This window comes from Chinchilla lanigera, unplaced genomic scaffold, assembly GCF_000276665.1.
Source record: "Chinchilla lanigera isolate Chin_1 unplaced genomic scaffold, ChiLan1.0 scaffold00010, whole genome shotgun sequence".
Taxonomy (NCBI): Eukaryota; Metazoa; Chordata; class Mammalia; order Rodentia; family Chinchillidae; genus Chinchilla; species Chinchilla lanigera.
In genome coordinates this window covers 26,274,037-26,284,875 of record NW_004955411.1, presented here as the reverse complement: position 1 = coordinate 26,284,875, position 10,839 = coordinate 26,274,037, and positions in this window count along the sequence as shown.

Below are 10,839 nucleotides of genomic sequence, written 5' to 3'. Positions count from 1 at the left end.
AAAAAAAAAAAAAAAAAAAAAAGTCGAGTGCAGAGAGTATGAGGGTGAGGCAGCATCCCCTGTACGTGGTCTAAGATTATCTACTACCTGTTGGTTGTAAAGTTACTCACTGGCTGAGTAGTGCGGTTCCTCTATGGCACCCAAACCTCCAATACAAGGAAAACAGAGAACCAAGGAGGCAGGGCTTCCCTCTGCCCCATCTCCCACATCTCTGCCAAGGACTTGAACCTCACCCTTTCAACTCACAGGAAATAGGTGAGTTTTCATTACTTGCATTTTGCTTACTCATTTTATTCTGAAACATTGAAACCTATCAAAAATGTAAAAAACAACATAGTGTATAATTCTGTACTCTTTCCTAAATTTATTGAATTATAACATTTTTCTTTTTGTTTTTGGTTTTTCTTCTGGTACCAGGAATCTAACTCATGACCTTGCGCTTGCCAGGCAGGTTCTTTGCCGCTGAGCTAAATCCCCAGCCCCAACATTTTTCAACCTCTTCTTTCAAAGAGAAATAAAACACTAGAGTTTCTGTTGGTGTCTGGATCTACCTCTTCCCATCCCTGCCCACTCCTATTCCAAGAGCTAATCCTCACCTTGAATTAGTGCTCATATATGTATTTTAATAATGTGATTGGTGCTAGTACAAACTTTTGTTACATGTTTCTATACTACTTACACATATATTCAAAAAAACACGTAGCAGTTGTGGTAGGCGGTTTCTAAGCTGACCTTCAATACCTCCTGCTCTTCACAGCATGGACAACTCCCTACCTTTGAGAGCCAGCGGCTCTAGTGAATAGACGAATATATAATGTGATATCACTTAGATTCATTGGTAAAAAGATCCATCTTTTTACCATCCATAATTTATTCCATGTGTAAAGATGGAACACATTCATTGTTATTGTTTGTATCTGGATGTCCCCCCAAAGAATCCTGCAGTCATGGGGCGGGCTTCTAGAGTTTATGATTGATTCGTGGTCCAATGCTGGGATTATGGGTGTGAGTGCTGCACCTGCCCTGGGGTGGGTAGTTTGCATGCAGTGTAAGGGAGCGAAAGAGGCTCCTTGCTGCCACTCCTCCCTTTTGCTCCTGTTGCTTTTGCTCTTTTCTGCCACCATGAACTGTTGCCCTCTGCCATGTGCCACTCTGCTTTGGAGTCAGCCAAGTACAGACTGAAACTTCCACAAACTGTGAGCTAACTAAACCTTTCCTTCCTTCATTTTAGGTGTCAGGTATTTTGTCTCAGCAAGAAGAGAGTAACTAAGACATCCATCTCTATAGATTCATCTGAGGTACTCTCTCTTATTCTCTTGTATCGATCCCTTACAGGAGAAGTAGCTATGTTGCAGGCAGCCCTGTGGAAGTAGATCTATCGAGGTCTTCCATTAGCCATGGAAGAGAACCTGAGAGGAGACTGGACAAAGATCCTGAGCGAGAAGGACCAGCTAACCACTCCTAGAACCCTAACAGAAAATTCCAGAGAATAAATGTGTTACTATGGTAAGCCAACACATTGAGGAAAATCTTACTACACAGTAAGGCATAACTAGTACAGCAGTGTCTAGCATGCTTTTAAACTTTTTCACATAGTATCTAAGATTTATCCACATATGCAGCTTTAGTTTATTACACTGTCGGAATATATCATGGTTTATTCATTTTTAAGTTCACAGGCATTTATGTATGTGCTACTACAAACAATTGCTGTAATAAATGTTTCCCACTCCACATCTGGTTATTTTAATGACATAAAAATGCACATAGCCAGCACCGGGGTACAGTCCATGCTTAGCATGCCCAAGACCCTGAGTTGAATTTGCACGGGGAAAAAAATGCATGTAGCTAATTAATACTCAAGTCCAGATTTTAGTTCAGGAATTGGAAGAAATTAGACACAAGGAACTTGTTATTTGTCTAGACTTACATTTTAATTAAATTTAATTAATTTAATTAATTTTAAAATTAAAACCATACATTTTCATTTTTAAAAAAACTTGTTTGTTTATTTGTGCTGGCACTGAATCCAGGGCCCGATGCATGCTAATCACACACTCTGCCACTGAGCTATGTTCCTGGACCTTGTTTGTGAGAGAAGATTTAATCTACAAAGGTAAAAAGCATGGATTTCTCCACAGAAGCAGATTTCAATAAGTGATGTTAAAATTACAGAAGAAAATCAGCCCTCGAACCATGTTTCAGACCCAGGGTGAGCCACACGAGCTTAGCCCTGAATACATCAAAATGGAAATGCTTAGCATATTTTTAAAATTTTATCTGCTATTCTAAGCTTAGATTTAACTGCAAAATTTCCCAGAAACCACTTCTTTTGTGACTCAGTGGGAGATCTCCTCTCAGGAGAAGTCATCTAAAACATAGTCAGGAAGCGGAGCCTCCCTTTTTTCCCTCCTGTCCCAGGCCAGTACAGCCTGCTCTGCCTGAAGGATGCAGCAGAACTGCCAGGCTGCCTGTGATTCTTTTTAAACCTCCTGAAAAATGGGACTATGCCTTGCATTAGCTCTCCTGGCAAACCAGGCCTGGAGAAAATGTCACCATGAATTAACAAGCGTGCTTGCATGCTTCATGGTGTGGCAAAGGTCTTAAAAGATTCCCTTCTATTTTTGATTTAGAGTTTTAAAGCTGACAATAAAAATTATTCGTCCCTAAAAGCGTATTTGGTATACGATGGTATTCCTTTTTTTTTTTTGGAGGCATTAAGCACACTTGCTAATTTTTTTATATCTCCCATCACATACTGATAGAAAGAGAATGCAGCTAATTATTACTTCCCAGTTCTAGCTATGTCCATTAAAACAAACTGCCTTCCACATCACCGCCACCCCGACTGAAACATAAAAGTGTCAAATACAGAGAACCAGGCTTTGATGAGAGCCTCAAATATAGCAACACCTCAGGATGAACTCCCTTGAATGGCTGCCCTTCTGATACACACCCGAAGGGGGATCTATGTACAAGGACTGGCAGACTTTCAAAGCACCTCAGTAACCACATCACTGGAATTTAAGATCTCTTCTGGACAAAGAAAACATTATGTATAAAATTCCTTCATTATTTGGGTCTCATTTTAGAAGCAATCCATATCTCTCTCAGGAGATATATATATAGATATAGATATAGATATATAGAGAGAGATTTCATCTCGCGTACATCAACAGAAGAAATGCATGCTAAGCAAAACCTTGAGCCAAACTTAAACTGTGCAGATGCTTCAGAACCAAAAAGGCAGAAAGCACTGGCCACGGATGACGTCCTCAGCCCTTTCGGGCGCACCCGCACACAGCTGCCTCCTCCCTTGCCTACAATCTCATTTCTTCGTCCCCACAGCGGGAGCCTCCTTCAGGCCACCAGCTCACCGGCCCTCCTCACCTGCGTAGCACATAACCTTGTACGTAAGTGACTGAGGGAGTTCCGTGGAAGAAGAACACATTTAAAAATAAGAAATTCAGAGAGGACAATAGACAAGCGAGTAGAGCAAAGCGGACTGAATAAAGCTGTCCGGAGCGCCCATCTGCTCATCATGGCCTCTTCTCTCCAAAGCACCAGTTAAAGCGTCTCCAGCGAAGGTCAGCAGAACAAAGTAAGGTTACAGAGTACCCTTCCTGCCTAAGGTCATTAGGCAGACAAATGTCTTCCTGTGACGGGAAAACTGATATGAAGGAGAGGAAAAAATCTAGGAAATTAAAAGTATTTTCAGGCAGTGTGTTCAGTCAGCGGTAAAAGTTGATCACTGACATCTATGAGACCCTGTTGGAGATTCTCACAGCCTCTACCAGAGGGTGCTGGTCACTTAGCAGCATGCTCCATGCTAAATGTGAATGAGCTAAATAACTCAGTGTTCCCCGCTGAATAATTCCAGAGGCGGTACAAAAAACCTGGAGGAGAGAATTAATGGTTCATTATTTGCAACATTAGATTTTTTTAAAATTTGTAAAAAAATTTTTTTTTAAATCCTTGTGCTTATAAAGTAATTTTTCATTGAAAAAAGTTGGGTTCAAATGTTGGGTAAAAGAAAAACATGCTCAAAATCATAACCTACTTCAGACAAACAAAATGAAACAAGATAATGATAACTGGTGTTTCCTTTGCTACACTGATTCACTGGCTGTGCGTCCACAGGGACAGGGGATCCATTTGGAGTGAGGAAATGCCTGCCAACTGGAGGAGAAAGGGTGGTTTTTCTACTCATGATTCTGAGGATTTAGGAAAGGCTGAAGATGTAGCTCAGCGCAAAGGCCCTGGGTTCAATTGCCAGTACTACAAAAAGGGGGAGGGAGGATTGGGCAAAGAGACAAACAAAAAGATGGTGTAGAGAGAAGGGAAGTAATGCCCAGGAAGCAGAGAGTGCAGCTATGCTGACACCGCAGATCAAGAGGCACGTGACACTAGGAGAATCTGGAGGGGGCAAAGAGAGATTCTTCCTCCACAGCTTCAGAGGAAGCGTGGCCCCTGCTGACACTGGACTGCAGACTTCTACCCTCCAGCTCTGTAAGGTTACAAATTTCTGCTGTTCTAAGCCAGTCCAGTTTTGATATTTTGTATGGGAGCCTTAAGGAAAAATCCTTCCCTTTATTGTCTGGGTTTCACAGGCCCTTGGCAAGTCCTACCAGATCTCTGTGTCTACAGCCTTTTGTCTCAAACATGCTGCCTTACTGTGCTCCATTCCTGCCTGCTGCCCCTGGGCTCAGCTCGTGGCCTTCACATTTGGAGGGTCTTTGGCCCCTTCTTGGCTGGGGACCGCTTTCTCATCCTCAAGGCTTAGCCCAGGGGCATCTCCTCAGACTGGTGAACTCTCACTCCTTGCTGTCCTGAGACCCAGACTGTACCTCTGTTTTTGCATTTCCCATGATGCTGAACACATCTGTGGGTCTTCCTGGGCCAGCAAGATGCGACCTCTTCTGGGGAAGGTGCCACATCTTCTTCACCTTTGCTCCCATGTCCGGCCACGGAGCTGCTCAGTGAATTGTTCCCAAATGGAGCTACCGTCTTTGCACCCTGGTGAGGTGAAGAGACGCGCTATTTCCAACCACCTCCAAATTGAGAGCCAAGGCCTAGAACCCAAGCAGGCTGCGGTGGACTGGAGAGGAGCGATGTCGCAGAGAGAAACTAGGGACTCTCATCCGTTTCCAGCACCTCTATAATTCTTTCTCCTCTCCACTCAGAAGCTCCATGAGATAAAAGAGCCCAGGGCAACAAATCAGCTCCCAGAAGGGACGGCAGCTCTGGCTTATAAATCTGCACTCTTTGATGGACTCTACCCCCCATCACCTCACTTGCCTACATGTGCCTCAGCCTTTATGTCATTTGCTTGCAAGTCTCTTAGGGGCTGCAACCTCCACTTCACAGACTGCCAGTTAGTGCCCTTTGGAGAGTGAGTAAGTGATCGCTGAATTGAAACCACAAAACCACAAAGCCTGCACAAACGGGTAGATATGAAAGAGGCGCTGGAAAAAGTAGGTGGTCTTCTTTCTCGCTCTTTTCTTATAAGACTAAAAGACCATGTATAAAGTACTAATGCTTTTGGAGGAAGAAAAAAAAGAAGAGTTAGAAATAAAAGCTCTATGTTTCTAATGAAGGGACATTTTCTCATGATCACAAAGTGGAAGACTACATATATTAAATGCTATTGCATTAACAAATTATGGTTCATTCTCCGCAGTGAAGAAATAAAGAAAAAGTTCACCTAATAAAAGAGGTTAGCTCCTAATTAGGATCAGGCTGCAGAATTTGCCGAGTGTAATTTTCCACTGCAAATTGTTCCTGGGTTGACCTTGGCTGGTATTAAGGACATGAGTTTGAAAACACATCTTTTCTTTGCCAGCACGTCCCCATAAAGCCCCAGCCTTCCAAAGGCCGTTGCTAAGTCAGTCCTCTCCCTTGTTTGCCTGCTCCCTCATTGTCTCCAGCTCTAAGGAATCTTCTCCACAAAAAAATTAACCCTTACTGAATCCCCGTGGAGTACCTGAAAAGGCACAGAACCTAGAGTCAGACGGGCTTGGAAGTGAACCATGTCTCCGCCACTTACTACTTGTGTAGCTGAGCCTGCCGAATCGCGGTTCCCTGCTGCATGATGAAATCATAACGCCTCTTCTGTGGACGTTCAACAGGAGGGTGGCACGTTGCTGTAAGGCACCTGTTCACACATGTTACTTCCCTTCTGTTTTGAGTTTTATCAGCAACTCTGTGAGGCCGGCACTCCTTCCCATTCTGCACGAAGGCTTAGAGTGTTCAGGGTGACCATGCGCTCCACCCTGACACACTGATCTCAAGGCTGCCTTCTTCCAACTCAGATTTGGAAAACTCACAAACCCAAGAACTGTGCCAATAAGCACAGCGGTTGTCTGAATTCACCTTCTGAGGTTTACACAAGTGGATTTCAAGTGAAAGATGGCACAGTGCAGGCACCCTGGGGTGGTGATCCCCTCCCTGACTGGAACCTTATTCCTTCTTGCTGTGTAGTCACAGAGGAGGGCCTTGGTGGCCCATTACCCCTGCCCTAGTGACTTCTATGGAAACTGTGTCAGCTCCCTAACAGACATATTCTATTAATTTCCAAAAACTCACCAGCTGCCTTCCCTCCTCCCCATTCCTAAATAATCCGTGCGATCATAGGTACAGGTACACTTGAGCCCTGTGTGCTTGGCTGAAGTGGTGGTTTCTCAGTATGACAAGGATCATGGCTTTGGACTGTCATGTCATCTATACTGATTGCTTCACCACGTGAGCAGGACGCCTGTGGAAAAGTTCTGTGAATGCGCACCAAGCACTCTAGCTTCCCAAGTCGGCACTTTGGAAAACTTCAGGGCTCTGAAAATTTTCCAGTAGGTCTAGAGCTGTTGATGTGACTTTCAGAGACACGACAATCATGGTGTGGTGCAGATGGAGGGGCAGAGGGAAGACAGTTATGTTCCCATCTTACTATATCTGATAAATATCTGGGAAGTCTCTGAGCAAAGGTCTTGAAAATAGGATTAACAGAGTCTTATAAGATTTCAGACTTTCCTTGCTTCATTTAGGGGATTGTTACCTCTGTTTGTTCTGAATAGACTTCACATTCCCAGCTACATCATCAAGAAAAAAATTTCAAAAGCTGGGAGTGGCAGCACACACCTGTAATCCCAGCATTTGGAAGGCTGAAGTAGGAGGATTGCTGCGAGTTTGAGGCCAGCCTTGGCTACACAGTGAGTTCAAAGCCAGCCTGGACTATAGAATGAGACCCTGTCTCAAAAAATAAAATATAAAAAAATGGAAAAACAAAACTCAGAACGAATTTCCAAAAACAAACAAAATCAATAAAAACATCCAAAATTTAGAGATAAAAATTGCAATAGGTTGTAGAAGACAGAGTGTAGAAAGAATCAAAACTAACTATAGGGAAATAATTTTTCTTAGCTAGAAATTATAGAAATAGCAGGGATATGGGATCTTTTCACAAAATCAGAGAAGCTTAATCAGAGCTTTCAGCATGTCAGTGTCTTTTAAAGGGAAAATGGTAAGAGCTGTCTTTTCATCTTGTATCATAAAAAGTTATAAAAATTTCAACAAATTTCCTTTGGTTAAAACTGATTTTCAGGTAGAACTGGGACCAGTAGAGGAAGGGAATAGTGATTGTGAAGGGGTATAATAAGAAGGCATGGATAGGACCAAAGCATTTTCATAGACAAATATACTTTCATGAGTTCAGTCATATAAATGCTCAATTTTAAAAGTAATAATTGTTAAGCAATCTGACTTTTAGGAAACCTCTAAAATAATATTTGAATAAATACTATTTTCCTTTCACACAACATTTCCTTAGACTCTTATTTCAACCATGCAATTATAGCCATTCAGTTTTGAACAATTTCTTCTGAATCATCTCGCAAACCTAAAGAATATTTCTCATCCATAGGGTCAAACATTTCTTCTTTGGGAGAGAATTAAGTTTTTGAAAATGGCTCAAAATTGACATGGTCAATCTAAGTAAAAAAAAAAAAAACAAACAAACAAAAAAAAAAAAAAAAAAAAACTTTGCTCAAAAACAAGATGAGACTGGGACTGCATAGTAATTAATTTTGAAACCAGTTCCCAAAAAGAGGTTTGAAAATGCATTTTGTGCAAAGACAGTCTCATTGGAATAAGAGCTGTTTTCCCAACACAGTGTTCACCTTACTGCATAAAAACTCATTCTCTTTTAGGGCCTAAATCACAGTCTTCAGCTTTTTGCTAGCTGCTGTTCACTAAGTTTTAATTAGACATTTGTGGCTTGATGATACTGTTTCCCTTTTCACCTAAGGTCAGTAATTTATTTCTTTTCCACTAATTTATTTCGATTCTACACTATAGAAAATTAGTTCTTTTAGAGCTCACAGAACTAATTAACTAGTGGAGGGGTTGCTGTAGATTAGCTCGATGGACGTATTCCTTCATTTACAACATTTTCTGGCATTCATAAGTTAAGATGAGTGCTGTGTTGCAGATGTACCGTGGTTCTGGTGCCAATGGCGTGTGGAGGTTAGCTGGGCCTCTTCTTTTGTCTAATTTAGGAGCTCATTAGGAGACTTCTACTTACTTCAAAAGTGCAGGACCATCAAGGTGATCAAGTGCTAATCTCTTGCAAGTGCCGTGGCATTGCAAGGACTGAAGAATAAAAATTTTCTACACTCAGTGTTTGGATATGCTTTTGGCTCAGTTCCTATGACAATTTCTTCCTATTCTAAGAAAAGATCAGTGGTGGTACAGATGGAAAGAAGGATGAATTATCTCTAACAATGTTCTCTTTGAACCCATCTAAGGCATCTGTGTACCTCCCTATGGTCCAAGCTTGCGCTTTTTATCCAACTGAGGAGAAAGTCCTGGAGCACCTTCCCCGCTCCACACGGAGCCTCCGGCCGCAGCGGGCTGGAGGGATCCTAGCAGAGTGTTTGGGAACACAGTGAAGTTACCGGGGCTACTGGGAGTGCCTGTCATGCAGTGATCAGCTGTCATGAGCCCATCTGAAATTGGCATCAGGCTAAATAAGGGTGTGTGTTCCCTTGGGCCTCGTCTCAGGATAGAACTCAGAGGAGGAGTCTCGGGCATCTTAGAAAACTGCAAGTCGAGAGGCAGGGGGACCTGTCTGCCCAGAGCTTTTCAGGGAGCAACTCCCAAGGGCAGGTGTCCTGCCTGTTGACCCAACCTAATATTCGGAGGCTGAGGGTCAAGACTTTCCACTCTGTGGACAAGAAGGAAGATGAAGGCTCCGTGCTGGCCTTCTGTTAACGTGAGTGTTTACTTCTGTCACTGATGGTTACCTGGGGATTTTTATCTGATTCATATAACTTTCTTGTTGATGTCATATGTAAGTTGAACTAAAATTTTTGTATTCTTTCATTTATATTATCAAAGCTTTGTGCCTCTAGGTTAGAACAAGGTGTCATACTTATGCCTTTTCAGGGATTATGGAAAGTATAAAACACCCAGAGAACTTACTAAAATGGAAAAGGAAGACAATTTCTTGTAAACAGTCTAAAATGAAGTGCTTTTCCAAGAAGTTGAAGAATATAACCTTAAATTCTGAGCTGAATCTTTAAGTTTTCCATGATATTGCTATGTGGCCCATTCTACTAAAAAACGTTTTGCAACTTTGAAATGCAACAGAATCTCCTTTGGAAATTAATTTTGCCTGGAGTCAATATTTTCCTCTAAGATCATACGACTTGTCTCTGTTGGTTGGCTGCCTAAAAGAGGTAAAGAAGGTGACAATAACAAAAAAAAGTAAGGGGGAACTGCAATGATTTTATTCTGAGGTTTTATTCTGCAAGGATTTTTCTCCTATGTCTCTTTGTTGCTTTAATCAATCCTTACTTGAGAAGCTGGTGGTGACTTGAATGTACGTTATTTCCATAGATAACTCTAATAATTTGTCGCACAATGATCAACGTGGAGAAATTTTATTGAGAGACATCTGTCTGCAAAACACCTGTCTTTCCACTCTATGTACACATCAAAATGTTTGTGATACATATAAATATGTCTTTAGTAAAGGAATAAAATATAGACTTACTAAGCATGACTATATCATTCCCTTTCCATTATTTCCTCAGCTTCTTTCTCTGTTCGTTTTTTATTTCACTCTGTTTTGTTGGGGTGGGGAAGGAGTGGATAGATCTTGTGTGGGGCCAGTAGTGATGAAAATCTCTAACTCTTGAGGTCGAATTTCTCTGTTTCCTGGCAAAGAAGCACACAACCACTGCCAAAACCACAGAGTAAAGTCTCCTAAAAACCCTGTCAGATAGCAGTGTTTTAGAGTTAAGCCTTTTCATTTATATTTGGACAACCACCTGTTGACTTCTACTGGAGCTTGTCAAGGGCGGATAGATGGCGGGAACCTAGAGCAGAAGAAGCCCATTCAAAGGGATTGGTATTCTCCTTTGAAGAGGTTGCCATTGTTTTTAGTTGAGCCTAGTCAAGGCTCATAAGATCAAAACATCAAAAAGAGAAAGGAAAAAAGTTTACTTAGGAGAGGATTTCACTCTCTTTTTGAGATTATCACAGCATTGTCAAACCATCATTTTTAATCCAGGAGTCAATTACAGCAATCTTTACAATGCATTTCCTAGTCTTGAAATATAGTGGATGAGAACCAGGGGAAAAATAAGGAAGAAAATCTGCCTTGGACACAGAGAAGGCAGTGGTGGGTACTGCCTGATGGCTTCTGCTAGGACCACACACTGCCCAGAGCAGGTTTTGCTTCTGCCTCACAGGAAGGTGGTGGGATGAAGACACATAAAGCCTGAAGGAAAAGAACAAAGTGCAAACTCTTTTTTCCTCAGGAAATGGCCAAACCAAACCCCGAAT